This window comes from Equus asinus, unplaced genomic scaffold (assembly GCF_041296235.1).
Source record: "Equus asinus isolate D_3611 breed Donkey unplaced genomic scaffold, EquAss-T2T_v2 contig_196, whole genome shotgun sequence".
Lineage (NCBI taxonomy): Eukaryota > Metazoa > Chordata > Mammalia > Perissodactyla > Equidae > Equus > Equus asinus.
The window spans coordinates 305,430-326,292 of NW_027224845.1; the positions used below are offsets into that span (position 1 = coordinate 305,430).

At 45.9% G+C, this 20,863-nt stretch overlaps 1 long non-coding RNA gene across 4 annotated transcripts; it reads right to left on the reverse strand.

Moving 5' to 3' along the window:
• Positions 1-413: 413 nt before the first annotated feature.
• On the reverse strand, positions 414-19,386 carry LOC139043277 (uncharacterized). Of its 4 annotated transcripts, XR_011500335.1 has the most exons (7): positions 19,053-19,386; positions 18,496-18,640; positions 16,621-16,703; positions 10,656-10,867; positions 10,299-10,489; positions 2,465-2,544; positions 414-674 (listed from the first exon to the last, which is right to left on the reverse strand). It is a non-coding gene; the product is annotated as an uncharacterized lncRNA (long non-coding RNA). The 4 variants fall into 4 exon arrangements; XR_011500333.1 differs by lacking the exon at positions 18,496-18,640; XR_011500334.1 differs by lacking the exons at positions 16,621-16,703; positions 18,496-18,640.
• Between the last annotated feature and the right edge of the window lie 1,477 nt (positions 19,387-20,863).

A 20,863-nucleotide genomic window follows, 5' to 3' on the forward strand; every position in this document is an offset into this window, starting at 1 on the left:
CTCAAACTTCTCACATAGAAAGTATGAAAATCCCATAGGTCTAAAGAATAGTAATTGAGATTAGAAGTCCAGTTTTAGTTGGTTAACAAACATGGATTAACCTGCTGCTGGGAAATGTGAAGAATTGTTTTGTTTGAAATAATAGAATGGTACATGATATGGTACCCACATGGATAACAAGCAACCAGTAAATTTCAAGAGATTAATATAAAAGAATTCTACTTGGATAAAATCAACTTTGGGAAGGGCTGAAAGTTTTCATAAAATAAACAGAGTAGTGATTCTTATACTTTTTAGAGCTTTAGATCACTTGAGAAATCCAACGAAGGCTTTAGATAATCTACCCAGGCAAATGCACATTTGCATGCAGGATGACTTTAGACAGTTCAAAGAGGTCCTTGGATCTGAAAAAGTGATTTTAATAATTTTATATTTCTTCAGATAGATCAACACTCTCTTTGACCACTAAAGACAGGGAAAGGGGGAATTTGTATGAACCTGAATTAGGCTGAACTAAGTAAGTGAGTGAGTACTAACTAACACACTCTATACTGTTTTCGTCCCACTGTGTCAGGAGGAAGTCCACGTCCCGTGATTGGCATGTAAGACTGTTCTCGTTCTCGTTCTTGTCTATCTTCTTTCAATCCCACATATACATCTTTTTCTCCAACCACCTAAAACCAGAAAACACGAAGCTGTTTTGTGCCTTGTGCATGCTGCTCCCTCTGCTGTAAAAGCCCTTCTTGCCACTCAGGCCTTGGATGGTTGGGGTCCTACTCATCCTTCAAGATTTGACTCATATTTCACTTCTTGTGGGAAGCCTTCTCTTACAGACAAGCTGGCTGAGGGGCGATTCTTTGTGGCCCCTTTATCCACCTCAGCACTTATTGTGGAATGTTGTAATCATTTATTAGAATGACTCTCTCTTCTACCAGAGATCTGGAGACTGGCCTGTGAGATAGTCACTTATGTATCCTCAAGGTCTGGTTAGTGACCAGGGCATAGCTGGTTCTCAAGACATGGTTACTGAAAGAAAAAGTGAATGAATGAGTGAGTTTCTCCAGGATCATAAGAAAGTTGCTTTACCACACCTCTGCTTCAATTCCCCCTTCTAAAAAGTGGGACAATGAATGCTACTTATGCAGGAATGTGACACAAATCAATTACTGCAGAGATGCCATAAAATCCTCAAAACAGAGTCAAAATAAAAGAGCAAGGTGTATTTTTTTTATAATCTGATTCACAATAGATGGTACTCAAGGAGAAAAGCATTTGCTGTTGTTTCTGGCATGGCAAGAGGCTTGCCAAAATTGACATGATTTTCTAAGACATTTTGAAGTGTGAAGTGCATGAAGAGGCCTCCTGCCATTTTGAGATGAATTATGGTCTAATCTGGGCATTTAAATAAAAATGACAGAAAAACTCAGGATGCTTTTCAATTCTGTGTGCATCTTTTCCTGGCTAAGTGCTGGGAATATTAAAATGTAATTTAACTGCTTACCAGATTTTGTTTGCAAAATCAAAGAGCCCACTACATTTTAAAATGTGGTGTCTGGGGAAAGGTCGCCCTCAGTCTCTGGAAGCTGAATTTAAGATGTTGAAATAGGGGGCTGGCCCTGTGGTCAAGTGGTTAAGTTCGTGCGCTCCGCTGCAGGTGGCCCAGTGTTTCGTTGGTTTGAATCCTGGGTGCAGACATGGCACTGCTCAACAAACCTTGCTGAGGCAGCATCCCACATGCCACATCTAGAAGGACTCACGAGTAAAATATACAACTATGTACCGGGGGGCTTTGGGGAGAAAAAGGAAAAAAATAAAATCTTTAAAAAAAAATGTTGAAATAGGTCTCAGAACCACCCTTTATTTTGATGGCAGTGGGAGGATTGGTCACAGGCTTCAGAACCGTTGCACATGCTACAGGTCCAATTTCTTGCGGCAGGTGCCAAGCCCATGACCAGGTTGTGGAGAGAGGTTTCTGCAGCGATATCAGCTAAGGCAGGAACCACCCCACACTTGAAGAGGTTTCTACCTCCCTTCTCTGCCAGAGGAGACTCTCAAAGTCAAAGAGAGTCTGACATCACGGTGGTGGGTGGAAACCAAAAACCAAGAAGGGGGGGTTAGCCCCGTGGCCGAATTGTTAAGTTCACATGCTCTGCTTCAGCAGCCCAGGGCTTCACCAGTTCAGATCCTGGGAATGGATGTCATCAAGCCATGCTGAAGCAGCATCCACATAGCAGAAGCAGAAGGACCTACAACTAGAATATAAAACCATGTGCTAGGGGAATTTTGGGAGAAGAAGAACAAAAAATTGGCAACAGATATTAGCTCAGGGCCAATCATTAAAAAAATAAATGAACAACACCAGAAAAAAAAAAAACCAGAAAGGAGGACCCTACCCAGCATCAGAGAATAGAAGGTGAAAGATAAGTGAAGCTCTTCCTCAAGCTCCACATACCCAGGTGCATACCATTTGTTTAGTTGTGCCTTGAGGCATCTCAGGAGTGTCAGGCTGAAGTGGAGTGGCAGAGGTTCCCTTTCCTCTGTTTCCTGAGAAAGAAAGAAAAAATGGAAGGGTTAAGTTTGGTCTCTTCATTGTAACACTTACAGCCAGGCAAATAAAATGTTGAGGCCCTTCTATGTGTTTGGCACTGTGTTAGGCGATGGGGATATGGAGGTAGATCAGAAAGATCTGGTTCCTGCCCTGATGGAGCTGACAAAGGGGAGGTAGGCGCTAAACAATTACTCAAAATTATTATGTAATTACAAACTGCCATAAACACAACAAAAGAAGATGTGAAAATATTTTGTTTTACTGTAGGGGTGGGAGTGGTGGAGAACCAGAGGAGGCTTCTTGGAGGAAGTGACGCTTAAACTGTGGATCCAAAGGGTGAATAGGAATTTCCAGGCAAAGGTGATGGTGGGTGTTCACAAGGAGCAGAGAGTTCCAGATAAGCAGAGACAAGAGCCTGTAGAACTGCCCTGAATCAGGAGGACTTGTACAGTTTGAGGAGTGGGCAGCAGCTTCCTCCCATGGCCCTACCTCTTAACAGAAAACCAGGCATTTCTGCCCCCTCTCTCCACACAGGTGTATGCCTCAAAGATCAGGCAAAACCTCTCTCTTCCACTTTCCCTCTCCTATCAATAGTCAGAGGGTCTGAATGGGATGAGGTTTGAACAGCATCTCTAACCCAGTACCCCCACAATTGGCTTCGGTTGTATTCCTAGCATTTATCACTACTTACATTATTTTAAGTGAAGGAAAAGCCTTCTGTTTACTGCAGGTGAAAAAGGTCCAACTTGCTCCGAGTCATAGAGTTTGAGAGTTAAGGGGATTCTAGAAACAGTATAGAGTATACAGGCAGGAAGATGAACTTTGGTGTCAGCCCTGAATGCTAATCTTGAGTCTTCCCTCTCCCAGCTGCAAGCTTTCAGATCCTAATTTTGCCAGTTGTGAAAGGGGAGAAAACCAGTGATTTACCGTAATGTTGTAGAGATAAAAAATTACCTACCTAAAATACTTAACACAGGGAAGATGCTCAGAAAAAGGATTCATTGTTTGTCGTTGTGTCGTTATTATCATAACACCTTAGGCAAGTCTAGTTTGCTTAATTGAACACTAATTACGATGGGCCAGGAATTGTCCTGGGCACTGTTCACATGCATCATCCCTGTTAGTATAAGATCTAGATCCTAGACCCTGTCCCAGGCCAGTTCCTCTGCACTTTTAAAAGTTTCTTTAGGAGAAAATACACACTAGTCTCCCTGGTCTCCTTTAAGCTTCCCTTTCTCCCCCCTAACATCTACAAGCGTGGAAACGGGTCATGGTTTGCACATGTAAAAATCATTTGAGAAATCTGAGGCAGAGCTGGTGTTTTTTCTTTCTAACACAGTGGGAAGGATCATCTGTGTAGTCTGCCAGTTGAAGGTTTGTACTGGAGAAAATAAGCCAAGCTGGCTTCTAGAGATTTCCAGGTGTTGGAAGGGCCAGGTTTTACAATGCTTCCATGAGTCTGATGGTTACACATCCAGCCCTGCCATCAGCCCACCAATGACTAGAAACTAGTGGTCTTGAGCACTGGCTGCATATTAGACCCCGCTGGGGAGCTTTAAAAATTGCCAATGATTGGGCATCACACCAGGCCAATTAAATAAGAGACTCAGGGTGAGAACCAAGCTCAGCACTTGTGAAGAATTCCCTCGGTAATCCTAAAGTGACACCAGGGTCGATAACAACTGATTTAAATAAAGGATTCTGGCCTCATTGGGTCCACTGAATGAAGCTTTGTGAGAATATATATATATGTGTGTGTGTGTGTGTGTGTGAGAATAATATATATCAAAGATCTGTACATGCCAGACATTTCCCACACATTTTCTTACTTGAAGAATAATGCTCTGTGGTAGAAAGCATCTCCATTTGACAGATAAGGTAACAGAGGCAGTAAAGGCTTCAGTTCCCTGCTTAAGATTACAGAAGTGGGGTTAGGTCTTGGATTCTAACTCATTCATTCATTCAACAAACATTTGTTTAATGCTTACTACATGCTGGGCACTGTTTTAGGCACCATGATACAACAATGAGCACGAGGGAATATTCTCAGGGAGAGTGTGTTCCAGTGGTGAGGGCAAAGAGAGACATAAAATAATGTCAAATAGTGATAAATGCTATAAACACAACCAAAGCCAATTATGGGGGTAGATAGAAATGCAGTTGCTATTTTTGATAGGGAATTCACCAAAGGCCTCTCTGAGGCGACATTTAAATAGAGCCGTGAATAGAAAAACAAGGGAGAAAGCCAAGCAAATGTCTGAGGAAAGAGCATACCAGGATAAAGCTCTGGGGAGAGCAAAGGCCTCAAGGGCGGGGTGTTTGGTGCATTCAAGCAACAGCTGAGAAGAGAGCCGAGCTAACCCAGGAGGGAAAGGGAAGAGAAGTGGGTCAAGTGTCATGCCATGTGATTTGAGTTGATTTTTTGTTTGTTTGTTTGTTTGTTTTGGCTTCCAGCATTTGTTCCTCCTCTGGTGATTACCCACTTCTACTGTTAGAAACTATATTTTTCTTTGTGGAGACCACTCTTCCCCCATGCCAGTGCTGTGGTTTGGTAGTATTAACCCCCAATTCCAACTCTAAACCTGGTCTCTGCTTAGTTGAAGACTAACGTGGTATCTCAATCACGATCTTGGTTCAAAGATGGGCATAAGACTCAATCTGAGCCTCAGAGGTGAGAGGAGACATCTGCTATAATTTCTTAGCTAGTAAGGTTCTCTCCTTCCTAGAAGGACCTACCAAAAGAGGGAGCTGTACAGATATGATGACATAGCTGCCATGGCTATTTTGCTATTGCAGAGGAGTGCCCACCTGGAGAAGTTGGAGGACTACCACGTAGAGCCTAGAGATTATGCCAACACCAAGTAAAGCAGAACAGAGAGCCAGAATGAAAGCAGATCCTTGATTTTGACACCTGAATGGTTAGATAAACCCACACCTGTAAGGCTTGCTGCTGCCAGACTTTGCACTTACATAAAACAAAATATCTTCATTGTCTATACCCACTGAGTTGGGTTTTCTGTCCCTTTGTATAAGTAGTTGTAAGTAAGACTTACTATAGGTATTTTTTTCCTTGATAAAAGGGAAGGCAAACTCTTAGCCATTTTTCTGCCAAATCTTGAGTTACAGGTCTTCAAGCAATGTTTGAGGGGATCAATGAGCCTCTGAGGCTACCTTCATTCCCTCCTAATTATCCCCCATCAGCAGCCACGCTATAGCCCTGCTCCATGATTGCTGCTTCTTCCTCTCCCTCACTCACAGGCCCCACAATGAAGAGATGCAAAGTTGGGCCCACACTTCCTTATTGTGAAATACCCCTTTAGACCTTAGACCATACCATGTTTGGTGGGATCTAAATGTTTTGTATTTGTCTTCATGAGAATTCATAGCATTTCTTGGATCTGTGGCTTGAAGTCTTCTATGACTTTTGGAAATTTCTCAGCCATAATTGTTTCAGATATTGCTTTAGCTCCATTCTCTTCCTCCTGTCCTTCTGAAACGTTGATTACATGTGTACTGGGTATTGTCAGCATTTCCTATATGTCTCATATACACTTCTTTTTGTATATTTCATTCTCTTTTTTCATTCATGCTTATTATTTTAAGTCTCCAAGTTTGTGGTAATTTGCTACAGCAGCCTTAGGAAATGAATACCCTCATTCTCAGTCGTCCAATCCTGGCAAAGCCAACCAACAATCCCCTGTTGTAAATTCCCTCTGTTTGAAATACCTGGTAATGTTTCTCTTTCTCCACTGAAACACAAAATGATATACCACCCCGCCACTCTAAACTCTCAGAACCTTGTATTTTGATCCCAAGGGGAATTAGTGAACAGTTCATGTGTAGTTGACACCAATGCATATTTTCTCACCTGTCATACTTAAAACTTGCTAAATGCTAAATATTTTGCGCAATTCATCCTTACCATTTCACTCAATATTACATCTTGGAAATCTTCCTGTATTGGGCCAACCATGTTATTTTACAGCTGAATACTTTTATCAATTGAATATACTGTAATTCAATTAAATGGTCCCTGAAGGATCGTTTTGCTGTTTTCGTTTTTAAAAACACTTACCAAAAACAATTCCTGCACTAAACTTATATGTAAATCTGAGAGGATTTTTTGTGAGATATCAGTAACATAAGTCCCTAGCTTTGGGATTCCTAGATCCAAGGGACTATGTGACTGAAATTCTAATGCATAATACCAACTCTAACTTCTTCTATAAGTGTACCTATCAAAGGGCTATCACCAGAGAATGCTTCATGATATAATAATATTTGGAGAAGTATGCCTTTTATGATCCAACTTGCCTAAAAGAACAGCCATCAAGGCAATCATCACTCCTAGTGTACATTTCTGGGAGTAATGAGATGAAACACAACAAGGAAACCACTGAAGCTAAGCAGCATAGTCCACAATAGTTCTGGGAAATGGGAGTGGTCTCAAGGAACAAAATAACTGAACTCACCTGTAGGCAAGTCAGAGGAAGCTCTGCTCAATTACTCAAGAAAACTCTGTCATCTGTGCAAGGAAAGGAGCCATAAGATGGGTGAACCATATCATTGCACTGAAAGAATGTGCAATAAAGCTGGAAATTAAATTGATACTGAAGGAGCTTTTTGATACTTGTATCATTCAGGGTGAATGCAGGAAACAGAAACTACTTTAAGTATCTCCACTAGAAAGGGCTTTACTATAGGAAATTAGACGTCCACAGAATTATTTCAAGGGCTAGTAGAATGGAGTTTGGTGTCTGCTGCTAGACTCAGGCTCAGGGTCAGGCCTCAGCAGATGTAGACCAGGGATGGGGGAACTGCAGGAAATTCTGACTGATGTCTCCATGCCCCTGACCATGAGGTTGGTGAGTAGGCAGTGCAAAGTGCCTTTTGGCCACGGGAAAAACTGATGCCTGCCAGGGCCTGGAGTTGCTACTAATGCAGGAAAATAAATACACGAAATGTCCCTGCTGCCCTTCACTACCCCTTCTGCCTTTCAAATCTCATGCAACTGCATTACATTGATGGAACTTAAATCAATTCTAGAACCGTGGCATCAAGGGAGTTTTGGAAACGTTCTTTTTAGCCCTCTCAAATATGGGAAGTACTGAAACACAAGAAAGAATGTACAAGGGGATGGAAATGGGTGTTGAGTGTAAATAGATGACATTTGGTGAAGTCCCCAAGCAGGAATTTCACTGAGCAATACTTGTGCATGAGACAATCAGGGAGTCATGTAATGCTTATGAGTACTTTAGGAATGCTTTGTTAGTGAAAATCACTTATACTTGCTTGTCCAGTATCCTTCCTCCATTTGTATATAAATACATTCTTCTCTGGGATCACGGACTACTGTCAATCTCCCATCCCCTCCCTTAGCCTATGCTGTGGCCACCTTGTTTAATTAACTCTATCACTTTCTCCACCCATCCTTCCCTCCCTTCTTCCCTTCCCCCCCACTCTCTGTCTCCGTCTCTGTATCTCTCATTATTCTTTGGTTCTGGTGCTTCCTGAAGTTCTATTTTCCCTCAATTTTATATGTCATTCCATAGCCTTTAAAGATATTTGTTTTGCTTATGTTAACAAAAGGAAGTTTCTGTTTCTAGCAACCAGATAGCCACTGGTAAGAATTTCTATCTCCTTCTTGCCTATCAAAAGTCAAGCAAGGGGGCCAGCCCCGTGGCTGAGTGGTTAAGTTAGCATGCTCCGCTGCAAGTGGCCCAGTGGTTCATCAGTTTGGATCCTGGGCGTGGACATGGCGCCGCTCATCCAGCCACATTGAGGCGGCATCCCACATGCCACAACTGGAAGGACCCACAACTAAGAATATGTACCGGGGGGCTTTGGGGAGACAAGGAAAAAATAAAATCTTTAAAAAAAAAAAGTCAAGCAAGTTGTGAGATATATGCCCTGGGTTTTCCAGAGGAGTTCTAATGGCATATGATTTTATTCTCTTCAAATAAAAATGAGTGTTAGATTTTTAACTAGTTTGCTTTGTTTATACCTCATAAAACTTTTCCAAAAATCATACCATAAATCAGAAAATACGGCCTCCTGAGCTTCATGTCACTTTGGACATATGAATAGGTAAGGCATAGATATGCAGGGCCACAAGCTAGACAGCTGATGACCGTATCAGCTGCTGAAGGCCCAGGCAGGGAAGAGAAATTTGATGAAGCAGCACTCTCAAGAAACATTAATAATCCAATGAAGATCTGATATTAGCCCGAATCTGGAAATGAGCTATAGTAGAAGTAGCTCCTGCCTTCTACACTTTCTGTAATTTCTTTCCAGGCCTTCTTAGGAGAGACAGGCTTATGCTTATGACATCTTCTGATCCTCCAAGAAATGACAATAATGCAACAACAAAGTCCCAGATCCATTGATATTTCCACATTCATAACATTTATTTTTCAGAGCTGCTAGGAGTTACGAAATATGAGATAAAGCCTCGGGACAAAATGGCACCAGAAAACCTCTTTGCCCTTCCTGATTATGTGCTGATAGTAGGGGACCTGTGGATGGCCACTTTCTCACTGTGCTAACATGTTCTTCCCTCTGTGTGAGCGCATTCCTGATGTCTCCCTGTGATTCCAAATTTCCTCCTCTTACAAGAACCCCAGTCAGACAGGATTAGGGCTCCACCTTAATGGCCTCATGTAACTTAATCACCACATTAAAGTCCTTGTCTCCAAATACAATCACCTTCCGAGGTGCTAAGTGTTAGGGCTTCAACATATAAATTTTGGGAGGATACAATTAAGCCCGTAATGGTAACAAGGATTCAAAGCAGCCCAACTTTTGGGACAACTTACTTAAGGTCTCTGAACCTCAGTTTATTCACCTGTGACGTGGGTATAGAACAACACAACTCCCGGGGCTATTGGGAGTATGAAAAGGGATGAGCCGTGTAGAATGTCTAGCCTGTGCCTGGGACATGTGAAGTGTGTGTGCATTAAAGCCTTATGCCCCTGAGTCAGGCAGTCATTTTGGTTACCGTTTAACTCAGCTGCTGGGATGCTCATTCAACAGCACCATCTTCCTCTGATTTTACCTTCTTGATCATGAAGCCTAAGTTGTTACCCAAAGCCAGTGCATTTCAGAGCCAGGATTTCCATCGAGGCCTGTGTGATTCCAGGCTCATGCTGCCTTTCTGCATGGACGGGGGCTGAAGGGGTAGGGGAGGTGCTAAACTGGAGAGGAGAAGTTACCTGCAGGCCCTGAGCTTCTTTGGATACAACCTGCCCCTAGAACTTAAAAGCCTCCCCATATTTGCATCTGTATCCCCCACCTCTACTGGGTCCTAGAGGAGAGGGCAGTAGATACTGAGCTTCTCAAATCCAGGACTGTTTTCAGTACCAAGCCAAGGGTGGAGTCAGCTGTGGAACTCAGCAGTTTGCTTAAAGCCTCTGTGCCTCACCACCATCGTACAAGCTTCTGAGTTTCATAGGACTTGCAGGAGCACAGGTATAGAGTATCAAGAGCCAAGACTCCGAAGACAGAGAGCCTGCATTTTACTCAGCCTTATCGATGAATTCATTTATCAGTTACATATTGGTTTTAGCCTCTCTCTGGTGCCTCAGTTTCCTCATTTGAAAGAAATAATACCTACCTCATGGGGGATTTGCAAGGATTCAAAGAGTTAATATTTAGAGTGCACTTAGAAGATTGCCTGGAATATAGGAAGCACTATATAATTGTTAGCTATTAATAATAAAAATAACTTTATTAGCAATATTATTATACTCACTCCATATGAATTCTTGCCCCATACGAATTGTGGGCTTCTGTAGGAGAAGGTTAGCATGCCTGAGGCAAAGTCGTCCGTTCCGTTCAAAGCCAGGGAACAAGCGGGTAAGGCAGATGACCCAGGATCGGACATCCACAGGCATGGTGGACAGGCTGTGCCAGAGAGCGAGGCAGGGTGGAATCCCAATGATCCTGGGGATGGAGGAAAGGGAGGATATTTTCGGGGTCTGCTTCTGAAAGCCATGAAAAGAGTAAGCCGGCCACCCATTAAATGGCCTAAATTCAGACAGGTCCAATGGGGCCCTGGGGAAAGCCACACCGCCCCTCCCCGCCCCCCCTCCCCGCCACACACACACACATTTTGTTCCAGAGGCCGCAGGACTGCCTCAGGTGATACACAAACTGGGACCTGGAGGCCCGGGGCAGTACAGTGATCCCGAATCCGTATTTCAGATCTCAGAAGTGCTCCAGACACCCGTGGGAAACTCCAAAAGTTGGCGATCCATCCTGCTACCAGTCCTGCACAGCTACGAGTGGCTGCACGGAGGGTGCTCCATAACCGGCTTGAAGCTGAGGATGCAAAGGAAGACAAGAAGAGGAAAAGGCAGGCTGCCTTGCTCGCTGTGGCCCGCCAGTCTCCTCAAGGTAACCTGAGGGAGAGGGGACATATGCCATGGGTGAGTAACCCCAGCCCCCACCGAGGGGCCAGGAGGCCACCTGCAATGTCGGGGGCTAATCGGTGTGCGGACTGCCAAGAGGAAGGGCGTTGGTGGCAGGATTGTCCGAACCGTCACCAGGGAGGGAAGGGATCGAAGAAGACCGAGCCGTGGCAGTTTCCCTTGACCACAGATGAGACGTGATGGGGCTGAAGGACAGCCCCCTCCCCCTGTTGGCTCCGGGAGGGCCCGGTGACCTCGGCAGGAAGGAGGAGAGCAGGCTGAATCTTTGCTCCCTAGTGGAGCCGTGTTCTTGGTGTGGAATGCCCACAAGGGAAAGCTTTCTGAAGGAAAGTGTGAACTGAAGGAGGTCTCAGGAAAGGGAGAGACCAGAAGATTTCTGGAGCCCTGGACCTGTGAAACAGGGTCCAAACTGCTGAAGGATTCCTCACTGTGTGTACCAGAATGCCCCGTTCCCCACCCCCTTCTAGGGAGGGACGAGCTCTGTGAGTTAGGGGCCTCCACAGGCTGGGAACAGGAGAAAACCAAGCTCCAAGCACCAAAAAGTGGGGGAGGTGAGCTGATGGCCCTCTTGCAGGATACAGCAGCCCCTGAGAAGCGAGAGATTCCCCTACATGATTCAAGCAGGGCTAACTCGGAACTATGGGCCCAAGGACAGGTGGAGTGAGCAGCCGGTGCCACGCCAGGAAAGGTAAAACGGAAGCAGGTAGGTGGCTGGCCCCGGGTGAAACATATGCCCCTTGAAGCCAGAAGCCAGAAAGAGGAAGCTTTCCCGGAATCAGGAAGTTTTCAGAACAGGGGAATCTAGCTTTGCTCGAGACCTTAGTGCTCTCAATGCTGTGCGCTCCTGGGGCTATAACAGTAAATGTCTTCCCTTGGTTTCTGGCAGCGAGCGCCTAAAAGTCCTGGGATTGCCCATACGAGAGCCACATGGCGCATCTTTGGTTAGGAGAATTACTTTAGGGCTCAGTTCCTGAAACGAGTCCAGAGCCAGAAAGGCGAAGTGGTTTGTCTGGTGTTATGCCTAACAAGCCCCTTTCAACGCCACCTGAACTGGTGTTAACGAGGTGAGTGTTGGAGAAGCCCTAAGCGTGGGGGCTGGGTGCCAGGGAAACCAACTGTGTGATTCGATTCTTGCCTTGGAAGTTTCAGGCCCGTCCCCGTCCCTGTCCCCGTCCCCACCCCTGGGGACGGGGGGGGGGGCAAGAGGGGTTGAAGGTTGCGCTGAGTAGCCAACGGCCAATGACCGCAATCGACTATGCCCAGGCGATGGAGTCTCCGTCAGACTGCGAAAGAACGGTGCTCAGACAGCTGCTGCGTTGGCGAACACGTGGAGGTTCGGGGAGAGTGGCACACCCAGAGAGGCCCCGGGAGCTCCTCCTCCCTGCCACACATGTTTTGCTCTATGCCCCTCTTCCCTGTGGCTGTTCAGAAGGGAGAGGTTCTCCCGAGTTGTGTGAGCCGCTCTATCAGAGCCCTCAAACCCAAGGAGGGGGTGGTGGGAACCTGCGGTCTCGCGGCCACTTTGTCAGGAGCACAGGTCACGACCCGAACTTGCAATTGGCATGGAAAATGGGGGCGGGGAGAAGGGTAATCCTGCGGGGTGTGATTCTATCCCCAGGAGGATAGAGTCAGACGTGAGTTAAGTATGTTCAGCTTCTTGACCAGGAAGGAATACGATGTGTCTAAAGGAATGGCTCTGTTCTTTCTTCTTTGGATTCTTTACATTGGATGCATGGCTATCAGCCTCTCTGATAAACTTGCGATCATAAACAGACGCTTTTGAATGGGGCAAGATGGACACACTGGTTAAAGTTTAGCCCCCAAGCTTCAGAGCAGTAGCTGCCATCTGCTTGTTATTCAAGAAAGCAAAAAAATTGGCTATGGACCTACCTATGAGGGTTTGGACTCCTACATCAATTCTCTAGTCTACCAGTGACTGATGAGGCCTCTGGCTATCCCGAAATAGAATACTTCATTATCAAGATATGATGCCAGATTCCCTTCAGATTTCTTTAATATCCTGTCATATCTTAAACTCTGCTGCCCTTCTCCTTGATTCCAATGGGTCTTTAAGCCATGCTTGCCCAGAAGTGACCTCCAGCCACAGAGGTCTCCAGAGTGAATCATGGACGTTAAACATGGGCCAGAGATGCTTAAACTGTTAGAAGTGGTACAGGTCTCCAAGAAAGTAGCTGGGATCCATGGTAAAGCCCTTCAAAGGACATAACGTGGCAGCTGCAGCTGCAAAAATGGCCACTCCATCAGGAGAGCTTCTCTAGTTACCATTAATTTCCACACTGCTCTCGTGTGAACTGACACCTTCTGTGAACTTACTACAGATGAAGTGAGGGAAGCTACTACACAGCGTTCTCAGTGGTCCCCAATAGTCAAGGGGTGGAAGACAAACAAATGAGGGAAGGTTTATGTTCCCAAATAGCTTTAGTGTGCTCATGCCAACTTAACTCGCAAGCATTCAAACCACTTTGATTTTGGTAACACCGTGACCTCACAGAGACCACCTCTGACGTCATAGAGGCCCCTTCTGTCCTCACTGACAGACAGAGATCTCAGCTGACCTAACAGAGACATCCCCTGACACTTTAGACACTCCCCTTGACCACACAGAGACATCCCATGCCCACACAGAGACTTGTCTGACCACCCAGAGACCTCCACTGACCTCATAGTGAACCCCTCTTCCCTCAAACTGAGGTCTCCTGATTTCACAGAGAACTCCCTGAACACACAAAGAACTCCCATGACCTCCAAGAGACCTCTAGTGACATTATAGAGACCCCCCTCTGACCTCACCGAGACCTGATATCACAGAGGCCAGCCATTACCTCAACAAGATCGCCTACAACACAGTGAGAACTCCACTAATTTCATGGAAATCTCAAGCGACTCTCACCAGATCTAGGATCTCAGGGAAATGAAGAGAGGATGGTGGGTGCACCCGCCCCTCCCCAACTGACTGACAAATCCCATGGGTCTTATTGACTGTTAGCACTCTGGAAGCCCCACTCCATGGAGGGAAAACCCTTCTTTCTATCTACGCATGCACAGCAAAGGTGACTGGCCTCAGAAAGGCCCTTGGGCTTGCTGAGGGACAGGTCCTTGTGGCACTGAAAGTGTGGGGGAGCCCACTGGTGGTGGCCGGGTGCAGCTGCTGGTGAACTGGGATTCCCAACTTCTACAACTGTGTCTCACATCCCCGTCTCCCCTTCTGCTCAGGTCCCACTCCCATCCTTTGAAAATAGCTTTCTGCCCCTCTTTGCCCATCAGGAGCCAGGGGGCAGGGCAAGGCTATCCCTCCTGCATGCTGGTCATCCGGTGCCTCCTTTATTGTTTGACAGAACAAGGCCTCCCATCAGGAAGGAGCTTTTCAACACAGGGAGCAGTAAATGTTTGACAAGTCAACAGGGCTCAGGAATGCTAGCCAAAGGAGTTTGGCCACATTAGGCATGCCACGCCCCCTGCGGAAATAGTGGGGAAATTGGCAGGCCTGCCCTTCCAGGGGCAGGCACCTCCCTTCACTCTGGAGTCACTAAAGCCATGCCCTCCTGCTGCCCAGAGCTCTACTCTTGAGAGAAATCCATGACTAAGGTCCAAGACAGGCCTTGCCCTGGCCATCTCTCTGGGTGCACTGTGGCAGGGCACAGGGAGAGGTGTATCCTCTGGAGGAGCCTGCTTTGTCTGAAGGAGGCCAGCCATTCCAGCTTCCTGGGATGAGTCTCTGTCTGGGGTCTAGCATGGGGAAAAGGGCCCTGAGACCTGAAAGTACCCTGGCAGTTGTCATCAGCCTGGTTGGAGCAGGAGGCTTCCAGGAAGCTAGTGTGCCCAAACTGTGTCTCAGCCCTTCCACATTTGGGCCCCCCCCAGCCCAGGCCGGGCTCCCGAGGGAGGATGATGAACGTGGCAGCAGCCAGTGCAAGGGCACCAGCAGCGGGGGTGGTGTCCCACAGCCTCCTGGAATGCATTGGGTCGGTTGGCGCCCCCTGTGGTGTGGCATGTGGATTGGGCTGACTCTGGTCACCTCTGGGGCAGGAATCCACCTCAGCTCAACAGATTCAAATACAACAAATGACACTTGGAGAGGAGTTCAGGGATCTTCATGCCCCTGCCTCAGGGTAATTCCTCTTGCCCAACGACTCCTATCAGACCCAATCACAACATTCCCAGGTCCAGATTTGAGACCACAGTGGTGAATTTGGAACCTACTTCTTACTTCCCTGTCCAGCCTACTGTGGTGGTGTTCTTGGTGGTTGGGGAAACGGCACTGGCGGTGGCGGCAGTGGTAAAGGCCATGGTGGCAGCTGCTTCCCAGACATCTGGCATCTTGGGGACCCGAGGAGTGCATCATTGGTGCACCCACACCCTCCCCAGCCCCCCATCTCTCCCATCTGTCCTAGTGACTCTCACCACTCCAGGAGCCCTGCTTTCCTCACTTACAGCCATCTCTTTGACTGCACTTGTTTAAATTACATGACCTTGAAACCTCCCTCCATAAGCTATTCTGATCAAAATCCTCCCTGGAACCTTCTGAGTTGGCTGAGAACAGAACAGCAAAGTCCACAACATTCTCCAAAGTTAGAGGCAAGATTTTCATCTTGAACTTCCTGGGCACACCCCTGGGCTCCTAAGCAGGCTTCATCTGATCTTAATTATGGATTTCAGGCCATCCCCTTCTGTCTTTTTGAATCTGGCCTGCCTACCAGTATTTCATGTTCTGGAGAATATCTTGGGTATTTTCCAGGTGAAACTTCAGTGCTTCCTCATGGCTTTGCTGCCTCAGTTGGTCCAACAGCTTACAGAGGTGGGCCTCCTGGGCCCACGTGACTTCACATATGTTAAGTCACTGTGAACCTGTGAGTGAAAACATCTCACACTAGTTCTGTTCAATGGGTTCTTCCCCAATGTGAGATTTCTGCTTATTGGAGGAGCTAAGAGGCACTTAAAAGACTGCCCACAGACGTTCATTTGTTCTTTTCTCTATGTATGAATTCTAGGCTAATCAGTCAGTCATAGTTCCTGGTTAAAAACCTTCCTCATGTAAGTTACATATGCACGGTGTGTTACTCTCTTGCATGCATTGAGATTTCTTCTTTTTTTTTTTTTTTAAGGAAGATTAGCCCTGAGCTAACATCTGCTGCCAATCCTCTTTTTGCTAAGGAAGACTGGCCTTGAGCTAATATCTGTGTCCGTCTTCCTCTATTTTGTATGTGGGACGTCTGCCATAGAATGGCCTGCCAAGTGGTCCCATGTCTGCACTGGGGATCCAAACTCGTGAAGCCTGGGCCACTGAAGTGGAACGTGTGAACTTAACTGTTGTGCCACTGGACCAGCCCAGAGATTTCTTCTTTGTAACACCTCAACTGTACAGTTGGTTAATTTTGTAACTTCATTGTGTTTCATAGACTAGATATTTGAGCCATGTTTATACAATTGTCCTTTTATAAGAACTCAGGTTATAGCTCTGAGCTCAGGTCAATATCCTTCCTAAATTAAAATTATGCAAAACTTTCCGCTGGGATGGCACTTACTCCCATCTCAAATTATAGTCCCGTTATTGTGCTTTACTAGTAATCATCCAATTCCCAGGCCTCTAATGTAGGGGACCAGGGTTCAACCCAAGAAACTTACCATCACTGTGCAGTTAGATGGCTCCTTCCTGCAGATATTTGGTATAGGTACCATTTCTTGGTTTTAAAGGTTACTTCTCCTGCCTAAAGTCAATTAAAAAATAAATTTCTCAAGAGGCATTAGGGAACCAAAGTGTTGTACGGCATGCAAGGCAAATATTGACCCTTACACAGGGCAAGAATGTGAAATGGAGCAATGCACTAATGTCTAGAAACATGTTTTAGGGCACTGTCAATTACAAAATGTTTTCAAGATTGAAGAGAAAACTAAGACAGATTTTGGTAAGGTTATGAGAGAAGAAATCATCAAGGGGAAGGGATGAGGGCAAAGTTCACAATATGAAACTTTCAATCCAATGAGGACATAAACTATGAATAAAAGACATTGATAAATGCTAGGAATATTGACAACATTGAGGATTTTTCCCCCACTGGATTCCCATACTTTCCTGAAAAGACCATGGACTTAAGGAAATCTGTAGTCGGCATTACCAAGGTCCTGATCCCTCACTGACTAGGCTTCTCCTCATAGTGAACACACATGCCTAGAGCTTAGCCAGCCTCAGGCCTTGTGGGAATCCCCTTTCTTCCCTCCACAACTCCTCTCCTTGCTCCAATGGGAAATTGTGTCTTATTTGCAGAGCTGCCACCCTGTTCATGGGAAAAAGCCACTTGAATTTTGAACTGTGTTTTAAGAACCATACATATTCCTCAAGTCAAGGACAGGATCGCATGAACAACTAAGTGAGCATTGAAGAAAACCTTGGAAGTCCTTGAGCAGAGCAGGAGGAACACCGTGACACCAAGCCAAAAGCACTGAGGAACTCGTGGATGTGCACGAGCAAGCTCACAGAGTAAAGATTCCCAGTGTTTTCAACAAACGAGGAATTAAATGTTTCTAGTTAATCCAGAATAACCTAAATTTATGTTGCCTGGTGTTTTTTTCTACTGTGGCCTCAAACTTTGGGCTTACTGCTTAGAACAGAAAAATTACTTAGGAATTGTTTAATCTTATTTTTTAGTTATTAAAAAAAACCCCATTGAGTTTTCAGCACTGTTCTGGGTGCTGGCAATAGAGCAGCAACAAAGACATAAAATTGTGGTCAAGAAGACTATATTCTAGTGAAGGGGCAAACTACATGTCATTAAATCAATAAACAGAATTACCCACTCGTAGTTGTGTTATGAAAGAATAAAAATGAGAGCTGAGGGGAGCATGATATGTGGAAACTTCTCTGGATACTTGTTGAGTAAATAAATCCTTATTGACAGACTCAACAACAGAGAGAAGATGAATGATGTTCTCCAGCATCACATCTCTGTGTAGCTTTTGCCAGGATGCGCCCACCAAGGCCTATTCTTCCTGGGTGAAACCCAGAACCATATCCATGAAGGTCGCTGATTCCTAAAACATTGTGGACATTCTGGTTCAGACAGGGACATCTCTACCAGAGTCCAGGGGCAGAAAGTTGACATGATAGAGTTGGGGAAATGAGGCTGTAGGTATAGAAAGCTCAAGTCCTTTGGGGTTCTAGCCAAATGCTTCCCTGTGCTGATCTGGCATGTGTTATTCTTGCATAACCGCAAACGTATATACAGTCTGTACACAGCCTTAATACATACTAGCTTCATTATAAAGGAATATCACATGATGTGCAATGTGAAATAAACTGGACATTTCCCCAAAATATGGTAAATCTCATTTACAGACTGGCGCGTTTACTACAGTTTATTGGTTGTCAACTTAAGAACACATAACTAGATTCTCCTCACCAATTTAAAGTGAATCACAGACTCATCACATAGCAGGCAATATCAATTGCCTGTGACATATAACTGTGATTATGTGTAAACATTTCCCCTATAGGAACCTTACCTTTCTCCTTTGTGAAATGGTTTAACAACCTCTTACAAATGTTGACGGATCCAATGAGCTAATTTGCAAAGCACTTCTTTTGCATCAAACACTCAATACACATAAGTAAGAAGTATGTTAGTTGAATGAAGCCATGCTGACCATTCTGCAGAATGGAACAGATTTAGAGAACACGGATCGGCAGGTGCAGCCTCTGTCTCTTATCTGTACACATTCCCTGTGTTCACTACAAGGTAGAAGGACAGATGGTCCAGAAACACAACCCAACGTTCCCTGATACTTTTATACAGAAGGATGGCCCTAGCCTGCCCCACCTACAGTGAGGCTTCCATTGTCAATTTTCTCTGGGACCTCCAAGCATCTGTTATCATTTAGTTTAGTCCTATGCATCTGATAACAGGTAACAGAAGCCTCTCAATTGTATATGGTCACTCCAGGAGACCCCAAATGGCCACAGAACCCTCTACCCCATCCCCCACCCTGCCCCTCATCCCCTGCCTGCTGAGCTGTGCTCACCCCACCCCAGCTCTGACCCCCCCAAAGTGAGTCCGACCCACCTGAAGAGTCCACAGCCGCCCCATAGAGACAGCAGGCGAACCTGAGACGAAGCCTGAGAAGTCTGAGCGTGACAGTGGTGCCTGCCATAAGACTTGGACGCCTGTGGCGTCAGGAACGCCCCCTTCACGCCTCACCCAGGCTGAAAGCCCCACCCCAAAGATTCAGGGCAAGCGCAAATTGCAGCAGCAGACCGGATGCTCCATGGCCTGAGGGCTGAAAGGAGTCACAGTCACTGCTGCTTATAGCGCTTAGGAAAGCACCGGTGTATCCACCGTTTCCTCCATCATGCCAGTCGCCACGCATATCACATCACGCTCTGCGCTCCTTCAAGCCCCTCCCCTCACGCCCCTCCCCCGCCCCTCCCCACGCCCACCACGCTCTGCGCTCCTTCACGGCCCTCCCCTTCCTCCTTCATGACCCTCCCCTTCCTCCCGGCGTCCTCCACACTCTGACCCTGCAGCCATGCTGCCGGGCTAAAGCGGGTTTAATTAATGGCGCCTGAGGCCGGCTCCTGAGGGCTCCTGAGGCAGCTTGAAACCCAGCAAAATCTCCCTGGTTGATAAAATCTCAGTGGCTAAAATGGAAATACTGGGACCCGGGTAGGTGGAACTTGCATTTTCAAAGCCACCTTTCCTCCATCCCCTCCATCTGGTCGGGCTGCTGGAACCCTCACAGTGGAGAACTCCCGGCTGAGGAGTCTACACTTTGGTCATGCCTCATAGAAGAACAGCCCCAGCCATAGTATTAAAAGGAGGAAACATCACAGCAGACAGCTAATTCCTACACTATAGACAGGAAATGCAGAAGCCCGGTAAGTGACCCCCTAAGCCCCTTCTCTGAGGCCCCACTCAGTGGGTCCACAGGACCTCCTTACCCACCATGGGCCTCTTGGCCTAGTTAACACAGGCAACAGGACCAGAAGTTCCCAGTGCTTTTGCCCAAAATGTTAGTTTGGTTTTATCTAGTTCACTGTATTTTGGGGTCTCTTTGTTAGAACAGCTTAACCTACACCTTAGCTAATATACCCTTCCCCAGGTCATCTGACTGATAAATCAGATGGAAATCTTCATTGTTACACAACATTGACCGTGTTCCAGATGCTTGTCACTTTCAATTTCACTGTTAGGTAGTACTTATTAGAAGTTTTTGGGTGAAAATTAAAATTCACGGAGCCCAGCGTATGAAGAGTGTGCTGTTAAATGATTCCTCCAGAATCTCCAGATGTTCTTTTTGGATTAAGACAGGCCATCAGAGAATTGCACACCTGGGCTGTCTTGATCTGGTTCCTTGGAGAATTGCTCTGTGGATCTGAGCCTTGGCCCCGCGCCATCGGCCCACACTGAGGAGTGCCGCAAACAACCCCGTGAGCCCCACTGCTTCCTTGCCTGGAGGATGTGATTGAGGATGTGGTTTGATGCCCTTTGTGTGGACCCAAGAAAGAAGTTTCTTTCAGACCTTGTACCAGGAATAATCGTGCTTCTCCTGAGCAACTGGCTTGTTTTGTTTTTGTGAACACTCTAAATTGTGTAACTGTCTGTGTCTTTCAAAGCCATCGAAAATCCTTTGGGAACAAGACAGGGTATAAAATAAAGCTATTCAGAGTTTAGACCAAGCTCCCTATTTAATGCATTATATTCCTTTTGGAAAAGTCGCTTCATTTGGCTGACTTTCTTTGCTCGTAAGTTAGAGATAATGAGTTCTTCCTGTGAACAGAGTGTAAATTAATATTTTTAAAGCACTCAGAGTTCCCTCAATGCAAGTTATTATGGAAACTAACACTAATATTTAATTTCTTTACATCTCTGCTATT